Genomic DNA, 14,876 nt, shown 5'->3' with positions numbered 1-14,876 from the left:
TGCAATACCAAACATTAAGTATTCTTATCTGCCTGCCAATGAACAAATAAACCATTGGTAAAATTCCCTCTTTAGATGACATGGTTAGATGTTATACAATAGAAAGGACATACAGTGTGGAGGAGCAATCATTTTTTTCTGTGTGCTAGCGGCTAATTTACTTCATTGTTTATCATTGGTGATCAAGGTGATGATTTAGATTATGTATGTAACACATATAAGGTAGAAATATTTGATGATAGATTCTTGTTTTGTTTATCACTGAAAGCCCAGACTATATGAGAATAGACTTTTCATTTGGTAACTGGTTTTTTGTTTGTTTGTTTATAAATGTTTGTTTATTTCTGGGAGAGAGAGAGAGAGAGAGAGAGAGAGAGAGAGAGAGAGAGAGAGAGAGAGAAGGAGAGAGGGGGACAGAGGATCCCAAGCAGGCTCTGGCTGACAGCAGAGAGCCAGATGTGGGCTTGAACTCACGAACTACTAGAACATGACGTGAGCTGAAGTTGGATGCTCAACCGACTGAGCCACCCAGGTGCCCCCAGTAACTGGTTTTTGTTTGTTTTTCTGTTTTTGTTTTTGAGCCATAATATAGGTGGGGGTGGGGCGGTATTAAACTATGGCCCACAGGCCAAATCTGACCAACCACCTGTGAGCCCCCTAGCTAACAAAAGCTTTTATACTTTCAAATGGTAAAAAAATAACAATACTCATAATAATTAACATTAAATTTCCTGATATGTGAAAATTATGTGAAATTAAAATTTCAACATTCGTAATGGTTTTTAACACAGGCACTTTCCTTTATACAGTGTTTCTTGCTACTTTGATGCTACAAACAGTAGTTGCAACAGAGAATGTAGGGCCTGTAAAACCTGAAATATTAACTCTGCAGCATTTTAGAGAAAAAGTTTACTAACCCTCCTGCCGTAGACTCTAAACGTGTGTCTCAAAACACTCCAGCTGATATGCAGAAGGAAGAGACATAATTGGAAATCATCTATAGATTGATACCAATTTATACACTGCTTAATTCACAGAGAAGAGTTAGTTACGTAGAGAATATGACAATCATAATTCAGCACTAATTGAAATTGTGAAAAATATTACTATAAACTGTGGTTATGACTGTAACTCCTTCCCATAAGCTATGTGAAGAAATATGAGTTAGTAAGTTTCTCTGCTTTTGCATTCTACAGTAGACTGGCTTTGAAGGGAGAGTTGCTTGTGTGAGTTTTTGAAAGGAGGGATGACATGAACACACTTGATGCTACCATTGGAAATGCCAGCAGGCAAAACATTTTTAGTTTAATGTTGTATCACTCCAGCGAATAGCCAGTTTCTAACAGCTCAAAACCCATATCCCCACAAATTTTGTATTGAGAATAGCATAAAACTGTTTACAGGAAGACAAAACTGTAATTCAAATTATTGCATTGTGGAGTTTGACTCTGCAAACACTTGGTTTTGGTTTTTGGTTTTTTTTTTCATTCTTTGGAAAATGTAATAAATAATTTATTTTGGGGCCAAATGTCTCCAGATCTAAATGAAACTTACAAGTTCAACTGCATATGTCAAAGCAACCAACCTTAAAAATTAATTGTTGCTATTGCTGTTTTTAGTTTGACGGCCCACTTATAGTGTGCAACGAAGTGATTGAAAGTAAGCAATCTCTTTTAACTTTGAGATTCCTGTTCAATTCAAACATGAAAACCCAATTGTTATCAGTCGCTCCCATTCTCAGTTATACACAAATGTGATTTTTTAATTAAAATAAAATTGAGCTGAAGATAACAAATCCCCCAGATATGGAATTTCACTATGCTAATTTCATGAAGACCATATACTGTCATTCGTCTCTACGATTTCAAAGATCATACATGGTTTAAGTAGTGTTCCCCTTTTAAAGTTGTGATGAAGTCTTGTTTTTTGTTATCTCCCTAAATATTGGTTGCTATGCTTTACATATAAAGTGGCCCAAAGCTACTGGAAGTTTGCATTAAATGTTCAAAAATAAAGTTTTTTTAAGAAGTATATGGTAATAATAGCATGAAGCAAATAGGAACTCAAGTAGGAATTCAAAGTCTTTGCTAATAGATATGTTTCAAGGCCCAGAAAATTATACAATCAAAAGACACAGAAATATGAAACATTACGTTCATTTGTGAGTGGTGAGTAGACCAGTTCCCTGGAGTGAAAAAATTAATATATGGAAGACTGTGTTTCTGGCATAATGGATAAAAGAAGTAGGAGAAATGTGCCATAAATAAGGACAAAGATTGGAATGTATCATGTTCTACTAAACTCATTGATTACAAAAAAAGCAAAAAGGATTTTCAATCTAGAATTCTGATGTCTTCCCTATTATCCATTAAGTCGGAGTTTTCAAAAAACACATTTTTAGAAATACGCTATCAGAAACTTAATTCCTATTTACCCTTTTTCAGAATGCTGTTGGAGGATATGCTCCACCAAAATAAGGGGATAAACCAAGAAAGGACATATGTGATCCATGAACCATCCAACACAGGAGAGAATCAAACAGGATCCCAAAACGAGGTAAAGGAAGATCCTAAGACTATCTCTGTGCGAGAAGCTAGAGGCCCACCCATCCCAAATGAGAAACATCAGTAGACTTGGAAAAGGCTTCTTAAAGATGAAATTGGAAGAGTACTTAATGTGTTGGAACACATTAATTGAAGATTTGTACAACTGATGGAGAATTTGGAAGTGAATTGAGTACATAAAGCTATGTAAATGATAAATAAGATGTAATTCCAAGAAAAACAAAATATTGTGTAGATGAGACAGAGTAATCACAATGTACTGTTTGACTCAGCAGCAGACAGTGTTCACTAGGTCATCATAATATGAAAACTGAATATTATTTCTATTAAGGTTCTATCTATACAGGAAGTATCACCATGGCAACTCTGTGTGGGGCTAAGATGGAGTAAAATTGAACTAAATCCTCTTCTTTCTAAATGAAAAGTTAATAGTGAATGCCTAAAATGGTAAGACTGAGAAGTAGCCTCACACACATTGTATTTAGGTATATGTTAGTTACAGCCATTGGATCAGGCAGGAGAGTCTAAAAAGGCAGGCAGGGGCGCCTGGGTGGCGCAGTCGGTTAAGCGTCCGACTTCAGCCAGGTCACGATCTCGCGGTCTGTGAGTTCGAGCCCCGCGTCAGGCTCTGGGCCGATGGCTCGGAGCCTGGAGCCTGTTTCCGATTCTGTGTCTCCCTCTCTCTCTGCCCCTCCCCCGTTCATGCTCTGTCTCTCTCTGTCCCAAAAATAAATAGAAAACGTTGAAAAAAAAATTTTTTTAAAAAGGCAGGCAAATAATGTGAGGGGTAAGTGGGGCAGACAGAGGACCACTCTTTTTCATAATAGGTTTCTGGAGGTATCTATGTCTTTATAATGTGTATTTTTAATTTCAATAAAAATTAAAAAGTACATTTCAAACAGTTAAAATGCAGAATACAAAATCATATCTATTGTAATATGAACAAGAATTAAAAGAAGGTATGAACTAATAGGGACACCTGGGTGGCTCAGTTGGTTAAGCCTCTGACTCTTCATTTTGGCTCAGGTCATGATCTCATAGTTTGAACCCCACGTTGGGCAAAACCTTCTTTTTTTTTTTTTTTTTTTTTTTTTTTTTTAACGTTTATTTATTTTTGAGACAGAGAGAGACAGAGCATGAACGGGGGAGGGGCAGAGAGAGAGGGAGACACAGGATGGGAAACAGGCTCCAGGCTCTGAGCCATCAGCCCAGAGCCTGACACGGGGCTCGAACTCACGGACCGCGAGATCGTGACCCGAGCCGAAGTCGACGCTTAACGGACTGAGCCACCCAGGCGCCCCAGGGCAGAACCTTCTTGAGATGCTTTCCCTCTCTCTGTCCAGAGTGCATGCGCTCGCTCTCTCTCTCTCTCTCTCTCGCTCTCTCTCACTCAAAATAAATAAATAAACTTAAAAAAAAGAAGGTACTAATTAATAAATATATTGATTTGGAGAAAGAAATTTCTTCCTTGAAGAAATAAACAGGATGTTTATTTAGATACAAATGAAATATGGGACTTGCATCGTTCTCAGTGTTCATCACATGTTCTCAACTCAATTGACCTCAAAGTTCTAGATGTGATAAAAGCCTTGTATTTTGTTTTTAGTTAGGCAACAAACTTCCAACTAGCTTACATTAATACTTTTCACTGTGCCCATGATTTCCAGATTCGCTTGTTTCCTTTGTAGTATGTCCTAAAATTGTTCTGCCTGAAGACATCCTTGGGGTTGAAGACAATGCTGGTTTTTCTTGCCCATTCCATCTACATAACTGCCTTTCTCCCAATATACAAAATGAAATGCATATCCTTCACTCATCCCTCGTTTTACCAAGGGACAGTGCCATGATTTGAAAAACCTCTGGAGCATCAAGCCCTGGGACAAGTCAAAATACTACTTACACAAGTGAATGACTCTCATGAATGGGGAACAAGCATTTTCCAAATCAAGTAGTTTTCAATTCTTTCTTACCACCAAGTAGGAGTATGTAATCCAGTCATTAAACTACTAGACCATTAAAATATTTCTGATGCTCAGTCACTGTGATTATCAGCCTATGACATGGGAAGAGTTTAAGGAATCATGTTATTGCCTCAGCAAAACACTTTCCATTTTTATCTACATATTTATGTGATCAAGTTTGTCAGAGTAGAAGAAATAAAATTGATGCTGAATCCTGTATCATTCTAAAATAAATATCTCCTCATCCATCTCATCAACATCTACATTTCAAATACAGTTTTACTTTTTAAGTTCAATAATTATCAACCTTCATAATATATTTATGCTATCATGATTAATTTTATATTAGTAATAACTAATAATTATGGTCACTTGATTTTTTTTAATATAAACTCTTTCAGTTTTCTATTTGTTGCAGGAAAAAGTTGAAAGGGCAATCTAGAAAACCCTACAAGTATATATGTTGTGATGGAAGTGGAATTTATATATAAGAAGTAGAAAAGTACACATTTTCCAATTTTTAAAGGAAGATTTTCCTTATAACTTTTTTTTTTTAATTTTTTTTTTTCAACGTTTTTTATTTATTTTTGGGACAGAGAGAGACATAGCATGAACGGGGGAGGGGCAGAGAGAGAGGGAGACACAGAACCGGAAACAGGCTCCAGGCTCCGAGCCATCAGCCCAGAGCCTGACGCGGGGCTCGAACTCACGGACCGCGAGATCGTGACCTGGCTGAAGTCGGACGCTTAACCGACTGCGCCACCCAGGCGCCCCTCCTTATAACTTTTTTAAGGAATTGGAGAGGTTGTTTGTTTTCAATTTATGATTTTTTAGGGATTACAAAGTTTGTTTATTTTTGTTTTTAAATTAGTTAAATACAAGGGTGAGTCCAGGCAGGGCAGGAGTAGAGGACCACCACCCATAGAAAGCACAGTCCCTTGGGACCTCCCTCCTCTGTACCCCACCATCTTAACTTGTATATGGATGGTGATATCTATCAAATTGTCATGTGTTTATATTACTTTGGATGTATAGAAAAGATTATATACATTTTATTTCAAAATGTCAGTATTTAAAAAATGTATGAGAAATGACATGTTGTAACATAAAAATTATGCCTTCATCTTGAAAATTTTTAGATACCAATATAAATAAAGATGGATTTTAAATATCTTAAATTTAGTTATCAATTCTCTGAGGGGATTCACAATTTTTGAAATTATTTTTAAAAGTCTGAGAGCAAAAATTTTGCAGAACCCCTGCCCACTTTAATGGGTGGATTTCCACTGCCCTCTTGTGGTTTCACTGGTGGAACACATGAAGTACAAACCTGGACATGTGGCATTTTGGAAACACAGGAATTGCACTTCCTTCTTGTTGCATTGAATAAATAGCAACTGGTCATAGAGATGACTACATCTCACATACTCGTACTAGTTTTATGAAATGAAGATATAGTAAAAGGATTTGAAAGTTAGTATATAACAACTAAATGGGTCAAAAAAACCCAGCTTGTCTGCATTCAATAATTGTGATTTGGTATTGACAAAGTAACAAGATTTTTGCTTTCCAGAGATATCTAGACTGTACATAAGAGTCTAGACCCATGATGTGGACACTCCATCAGCTGAATGCAAAATCAGCCCACACTCTCGCGTTGTTCCCTGTGCAAATGTGGAGTTTACCTCCTTTCCAGTTTCTGCAACAGCTTCCTCCTTCCTTGCCCTTTCCCTCCTATCTCTACCCCCGGGGGCCCCCCATGCCCTGGTGCTTTCAACAACTACAATATCCATTATGGAGAGAGTGTGGCATAGTAGACGGACCAGGGGATAATGAAATCGGAAAGAATAGTATCTGAATTTTTACCCAACCCATCACTAACTGTGATCTTGGTAGAATTAATAGAATTCTCTTGGACAGTTTCTACAGCAGTAAATAATCGACCTCACGGATGCCATGTACAACTGTAAAAACACACAGATAAGGTGCTCAAAAATAGCAACCAAATGTAATTATTGCTATTTCACACTCATGACAGATAAGCAGGTCTTTCCACTTGGAGGACACAGAATATAGTCACAAGGAATCACTCCAGGTATCTTGGTCATTTTGAGTTATTCAGTCACAGCAGTGCCATCACATATATCTTCCTTAGTGTTTTTCTTCCTACCCTCTGAGAGAAATATTTCACCTTTTTTCTATCTGTATTAAACTTGCTCACTCTCCTCCCTTCCTCAGGTGATTGAACTTGGTTTGTAACAGGAAACTAGATGCAGCCTCCACAATTACCAGCCTGCCTTAGTCACACGCTGACAGCTATGCCATGCTTACTTCTTTCACTATGGGGAGGACCTGCTCTCCTCGCATGTTCCGACACACCACCACTCTCACCTTCATGAAGGCTTGACCACCGCAATTACCCATTCTCCTCTGCATCATCTTGTTTCCTTTCTAACGAAAAATATCCTCATATATCTGCTTCTCTTTCAAACAACTTGTACCCACTAAAAAAAAAAAAAAAAAATCTTTGTATTCCACATAACCCTGAAGATAATGATTGATTTCTCTGCTCCCCTTCATCATTAAACATCTTGAAAGTGTTGTCTATATTCACAGTTTCTATCACATGCTTTCTTCAATCTACTCCATATGGAATAATGTCCTTCCCCTTGACTGAGGCTTGTCAAGGTGATAAATTTAATTCTGACACCAAATCCAATAAACCCTTCTCTGTTCTTAATAGATTCCTTGGCAACTTCTGACAGTTGACCGCTCAAATGAGCAAAAAAAATATGGCGGATGCAAATGGTATCTTAGGGATGATTTGATGGTAAAGAATATAAACTCACCCAAAGTAACTTAAGTAGACAAAGATTCATCTGAAAAACAAAAATCTCTACTGTCTCACAAAATCTAAGGGCAGGAAATACAGCCAAGCCCTAGAAGAGAATTCACTGGGCCTCTCTGAGTACACTCAGTCTCTTGCTCCTCCATGTCTCTGCATGTCTGCTTTGTTCTGCTCCTTTGAATACTTCCAGTATATAACTTTTTAGGTCAAGGGATCAATAAAGACCCACAAAAGTCACTTAGGCTCCCTCCATAAATTTCCATGAGAGAGACCGGATTAGTCTAAGCTTAAATTGTGCATCTTTTCTCAATTAGCTATGGCCAAGGAGTGGCAGGGTCACTGTGATGGTTAATTTTTACATCAATTTGCCTATGCTATGTTGCCCAGTTGTTTGGTCAAACACCAGTAGATATGCTGCTTTGTAAAGGCTTTTTTAGATGTGATGAACATTTAAATCAGTAGACTTTGAGTAATGCAGATTAACTCCCTCCTCCCTCCCCTAAATTTAAGGGAGCCTCATCCAATCAGTTATAAGCCTTGAGAGCAAAGACAGTTTTCTCAAAGAACTTTTGTTTCAAGTCTGCAGAATAGAAATTCTCAGCTTCCAGCCTTCGGACTTGTTATAAGGATTTGGGACTCAGTAGCCCTCAAAATCATGTGGCCCAGGGCCTTAAAGTTAAATCTTTCCCTCTCTCCCTTCCCCTTCTGACCCCTTCCCTTCTCTGTCTATAAATACAGATAGGTAGATAGGTAGATATAGAGATAGATATTGTTTCTCTGGAAAACCCTGACTAATACAGTCACAAAGAGCAAACCTGACCAAAGCAGTCTCTCCTGTTACTGGAGAGCAGGTGTAGGAGACAGGATACGAACAGAGTGGCCCCAGCTGTGTTATATATATGAGTATCAGAGAATCTCTAACTTATTTATATTTATAGTTCATTGTACATGCTTAAGTTTGGAAATGATGCTCTTTCTGTGTTTATTGACAGCAAGGCTACACCACTGCAGCTCAGTCCCACTGTTATTAAATAACCCCTGCCTCAGAGTATTCAAATGTTTCAAATACCAGGCATTTCTAATAAAACTCAATGTATTCCTGTCTCTCAACCAGTGCCCTTTTATTTAAGCCCTCTAAGAGACACTCATCCTTTTCTCCTTACTTCTTTCACCTCTATTCTTTTTGGGCTGAGATTTCTTAAGAGAAATATCATGCTAGAATTTCTTTCTCCTGAAAGGGGGAGATAATTCTAGAATATGATAGCAGCAACCAAAATCGGCAACCAGATGAATCTAATAACCCTTCATCATCTTTTTTCCATCTCTGAAAACACTAGACCTAATTTTAAAGATATTAACAATTGTTCCCTACTGTATCTTCTGTAGAGCATCACACCCCAATAATAAAAGATTATAATAAAATATTATAAGAAGGTTCAGGGCCTCGTTACTTCTGCCCTGGGAATAAGACCTGCCAATATCTCTTTGCCTTTATTTAGGACAGAAAACATTACAACTTCACAGTAATGCCCAAGGATTTACCATAAGTCCTTCCTACTTCTCCCCAAATTTAAAAGCAGTTTTAGATGATACAGAGTTACCTGAAGGCTCTGTTTTCTGACCATTTGCAGACGACTTGCTTTCTGTGCTCTCCTTCTCAGGGCTCTTCACAGGAAGATAGCATCCACCTGTTACAACTTTTAGCCTTAAGGGGACACAAAGTCTTCATGGAGAAATTGCAATTTGCTTACACTAAACTTTGCTATTTGCTATTGTACAAGGGCTACATTTAGATCCAAATAGTTTTCATGGCATCTTCAACTTGCCCAAACCGAAAATTAAGTGCCATTTACAAGGTTTTCTCAGACAAGCAGGCTACTGTATGAAAAAAACAACACATATGACCCTATCATTTGGGAAGATCAGGATGATTTATCCTTTAAAACCCTAAAGGAAAGCTTAAAGAAATCCCCTGCTCTTGATCATCCCAATGACCAACTTCCTATTTTCCTCTCCCTCCTAAACTCTCATCACACTTACCCACTCCCCACATAACTAATCTTCACCCTGCTACCCTCCCTCCCTCTTCTGTGGATGGTGCTCTCAGGACTATTTGATAGATCACCCCCCTGACCCTGCCTGATGTCTTACCAGAAACTCCTGGATATACTAAATCAACACCTTTTGAAGTCATCTGCCCTTGGTTACCTCGGCCCAACAGTCTGAACTGTCTTACTTCGGCCTGTATTTTAGCCAAAAACAAAACTGTACATTCCTATAGGACAATAGGTATGCTTTGCAGTAGCTCATGACTTTAGAACGCCACAAAGAGCACTGCTCTCAAAGGAGCCAATAACCAAACTCCTGTCGTGGCCCAAGAGATGTTCCTCCAGATGATAATCTAGAAATGTTGACCAGAGATGCCCAACAATTGGATCTAGAAAAGGAAAACCAATATTGGAAATCCACTAATTGTTTTTTGGTTAAAAAAAGAAAACTCCGGGGGCGCCTGGGTGGCGCAGTCGGTTAAGCGTCCGACTTCAGCCAGGTCACGATCTCGCAGTCCGTGAGTTCGAGCCCCGCATCAGGCTCTGGGCTGATGGCTCGGAGCCTGGAGCCTGTTTCCGATTCTGTGTCTCCCTCTCTCTCTGCCCCTCCCCGTTCATGCTCTGTCTCTCTCTGTCCCAAAAATAAATAAAAAACGTTGAAAATTTAAAAAAAAAAAAAAAAAAGAAAACTCCGGCTTAGGCCAAATAATAATCCAGTCTTGCCAGAGACTCTGAATTTCCATTACTGACTGCTATCCATGCATTGAATCATTGGCATACTGGGAAAAAAATGATAATCTTCATGGATCAACACTGGTGGTGAAATATTAATATGGCTGCAAAAAGTGCCTACTTTGCTTGCCTACCCCACCTGCCAAAATGCAATTCAAGAAAACCTGTCCACACTGCTCCCAGGTACTTTACATTCCCTAAAGGGGGTTTGATATTCGGGGCCCCTCATTTCAGAACAAGAAAAGATCTTGATCTACTAGAAAAGATTATCCCCACCTGAGGAACCACCCTGGAACTTCATAGTGATGGGGGAACTCACTTCACTGGGCAAATGCTTGTAAAGGTCTGTGCTGTTTGGTTGGCCAGTTTTATACTTCCACTGTGCTTACCACCCTCAGTCCTCAAGCACAAAAACTGCATAAGTAAGACCCAATTAGCAAAATTTGCAGAGACCCTTCAGATACCTTGGCCAAAGGCACTGCCATTAATCCTTCTAAATCTCTGGTCTACCCCTTTTGACGTTATTGTAAAGTCCTGTTTAACCACGCTTTAGTAGAACAATCTTTACACAGCACACCCCAGGGGGCGAAGACCTTAAACATCGCACCTTGCAGCCTGGAGATTTTGTCTATTGGAAGCGATATCTCCAGAAAGACTGCACCTCTGTTGGAAAGGCCCCTCTCAGGTACTGCTGACCAACGCTTATGTAGCCAAACTCCAAGGAGTAGACTCTTGGATCCATGTGTTGCATCTAAAGAAGGCACCAAACCCTGACACCAACTGGTGGCCTGAAAATAAAGATTTCCAGGAACTGAAGCAGCTCAAGGAGATAGCTTTCCCGGGATGACAGAACCAGGCTTGTATGCCTTTTTCTTGCTGTTGCTGCTTACCTTGTTTCCTTCTTTATTTTCTTGACCCAATTTGTTGCAAAAAAGAGGAAAACTCTCTGACTATTGGATCTATTATCAGAAACTCCAGTCTATTCATGATGTCAGGGATCCCTTGGTCTTATCAGTAAGCAAGTATCCCAAAATTATATCTGCAAGACCTATTCAGTTATGCTGTTAGAGCCAGATGTTCTCATGCCTGTTTTAACCTTTCTCTAACCATAGCCATACTTCTTTAGCTGGTTGCCTTCAACCAGGTTGAAGTAACCTGGTTGCTCCTGGTTTAGAACTACATACAAACTGGAGTCATTGTCCTGTTATATAATCATTTTTAAACATTGTGCGTGTGGTCAAATCTCTACAGAAGTGATGCACCCAGGTGGGTGGTGTTAGCTCAGCGCTTAGAGATGATATCCAATGCTTACAACCTTGATAAGATATAGACCTCGGCTGGAAAATACCTGAGATTTTTTTTTGCCCTCATTCCCTTCCTTTTAGTCAACTATGGCCTCGGCCTCAATGGTTTGCAATCTGTGCACTTTCCCTCTGACGTGAAACAGGACAACCTGTAAATGTCCTTTCTGGCACCAAGGGACAAAACCACTGAATATCAGAAACCTGATCTTGGGGCACCTGGGTGGCTCAGTCAGTTAAGCATCTGACTTCAGCTCAGGTCATGGTTCGTGAGTTTGAGCCCCACACTGAGCTCTCTGCTGTCAGTGCAGAACCCACTTTGAATCCCCTGTCTCCCTCTCTCTCTGCCTCTCTCTTGCTCTCTCTTCAAAAAATAAATAAACATTAAAAAAACAAACCCCCTGATCTTGAGCAGTAATGTTTTGAGGAAAGATCTTAATCAAAAGGGGGAAATGTGAAAAAAAAAATAAAAGAAAACCTCATTTAAAATAGAATCAGGAAGCCCCAAAGGGTGATCTTTCATGTACTGTCAGTCACTGCAAGAAGTCTACCTGATATTTCCCAAGAGGAAACTTACTTTACATACTCCAGCAGTGGGAAGGAAGAGTTTCTCCTTGTCCTGCAACAGCCCAGCTAATGAGAACTCAGTGAAACACTCCTCTCAGCTTCCTCCTTTCTTCTGTAAAAGTAAGCCCATCTCTGTTCTCCAGACTTGCTTCCGGTTCACCATAGTTTACTTGTCCTGAAACCCAATTCCTCTGCTATTCCCCAACAAACTCAATAGCTGGCTTTTTGACGGCCAACAAACATAAACGACTTCTAGTAGCCAAAACAATATGAAAAATGTACAAAGTTGAAACACCCTTACTGTCTGACTTCAAGAATTTTATATAAAGCTATCATAATCAAGACTATTTTATTTTAGCATAGGCATGGCTATATAGTCAATAGAATAGAATGTTCAGAAATAGACACACATTTGTGGTCAACTGATTTTTTTTCTTTATAAACTAGTCAAATAACTCAATGAGGAAAATTACTCTTTTCAGTAAATGATACTGGAGAAACTGGATATCCACATGGAGGAAAAATGAACCCCAACTATTCCTCTCATCATACAGAAAAATTAAGTCGAAATGGAACAATGACCTAAATAACTCTTCTAAGAAAAACACAAGAACTTTTTTGATTTTAGGGTAGACAAAATCTCCTTATATGGGTGTGATACAAAATGTATGAAATATTAAGGAAAAAATTAGAAAATGGACATCATAAAAATTTAAAACTTTTGCTCTTTAAAAATTACTGTTAAGAAAAAAACCTTTTAGGTTTGGAGAAAATATTTACAATACATATATTTTATAAAAGATTAGTATTAAAAATATGTTATTTATATTTACATAAAATATTTATATTTAAAATGCTTAGAGAGGATGTTGATAATGCAGGAGGCTGTGCATGTGTGAGGGAAGGGGATCGATGCAAAATCTCTACCTTCTGCTCCATTTTGTTATGAACGTAAAACTGCTTTAAAAAATAAAATCTAGTGATGAATGCCTGGGTGGTTCAGTCAGCTGAGCGTCCAACTCTTGATTTCCACTCAGGTCATGATCCCAGGATCGTGGGATTCAGTCCTGCGTTGGGATCCACACTCAGCATGGAGTCTGCTTAAAATTCTCTCTGTCTCCCTAAGCCCTTCTCCCTCGCTCACATGTGCATTCTCTCTAATAAAATAAAAAAAAAATCTATTAAAAAATTGGGACAGAAAAAAATGCTTACAACTTGTAACAAGAAAGCAAACAATCCAACTACAAAATGGGCAGAAGTTTTGATAGGTACTTCACATAAGACATATAAATTGCCAAAGGCACACAAAGAGATTAATATCAGTCACCAGTAACATGCAAAATAAAACCATGTCATTGCATTACATAACTATTATAATAGCTTAAAAAAGAAGGCTATAGCTAGTGCTGGCAAGGATGCAAAACAACTAGAACTTTCATATAAAATGCTACAGCTACATTGTACAAGTTTGCCAGCCTCATTAAAAGTTCATTAAGTGTTTACCATATGATTTGCCAATTATTTTCGAAGATATTTACCCAAGAAATGAAAACATATGCACAAAACAATGTGTAAAGGAATGTTCATAGAAGTTTTATTTATATTAGTTAAAAGCTGTAAACCCATTCGTTAGGTGAACAGTATAGCCACACGGTGGAGTATTATAAAGCAATAAAAAGGAACTACAGATACATGCAACATTAACTAATCTTAAAAACACTATATTGAGGGGCGTCTGGGTGGCTCAGTCGGTTAAGCGTCCGACTTCAACTCAGGTCACCATCTCGCAGTCCGTGAGTTGGAGCCCCGCATCGGGCTCTGGGCTGATGGCTCAGAGCCTGGAGCCTGCTTCGGATTCTGTGTCTCCCTCTCTCTGCCCCTCCCCTGTTCATGCTCTGTTTCTCTCGGTCTCAAAAATAAATAAGCGTTAAAAAAAAAAATTTAAAAACACTATATTGAGCAAAAGAATCCGGACAAAAAAAGAGTGTGTGATTTCATTAATTTACTTACTAAACTGTAGTTGGACAAATGTAATCTGTAGTAATATAAAGTAATATAAGGCCAATCAGTAAGTGCTTTCCTGGGCTATCTTTTAAGTGTAGGGATTGACAGTGAAGGGGACAATGAGCACTTCTAGGGTGATGGAAATATTCTGTATCATTATTATGTTAATATATACATTTCTCAAACCTCATCAAACTGCACAAGTACAGTACATGCAATTTGTTGTAGGTATATTATGCCTCAATAAAGGTGACTAAAAAAAGAAACACACACACATACACACACACACACATTTTGGAGTGCATCTTCTTAGGATATAGTCATAAGAGAACATTCCTCCTATCCTAACAAGAAAACAATACAGTTAATCTAAAAATCATAGTTTTTCCTTGAACCCATTAGAGAGTAGAGGTCACCAGGCAACAGAGTGAGCTGAATTCTAAAAAGTGACCAGATTCTCCAAGGGGAGCTGATATAAATGAACTGTATATTGACAAGAAAGAGTGCATAAAGCAATTAAGGATAAGTTAGAGGTATCTCACTGGCTCAGTCAGAAGAGCATGTGACTCTTGATTTGGGGTCATGAGCTCGAGTCCCATGTTGGGTGTAGAGACTACTCAAAAATAAACTTAAAAGAATAAATCAGTTATTTTTTTCTTCATTTTTTAAATGTTTATTTTTGACAGAGAGAAAGTGTACGTGTGAGAGCACACACATAAGGGAGGGACAGAGAGAGAGAGAGAAAGAGGGAGAGAATACAGTGCAGAGCCCGACACGGGGCTCAGTCTCATGACTGTGAGATCATGATCTGAGCCAAAATCAAGAGTCAGATACTTAATTGACTGAGCCAC

This window comes from Neofelis nebulosa, chromosome 1, assembly GCF_028018385.1.
Source record: "Neofelis nebulosa isolate mNeoNeb1 chromosome 1, mNeoNeb1.pri, whole genome shotgun sequence".
Lineage (NCBI taxonomy): Eukaryota > Metazoa > Chordata > Mammalia > Carnivora > Felidae > Neofelis > Neofelis nebulosa.
Note: the sequence above shows the minus strand (reverse complement) of the source record.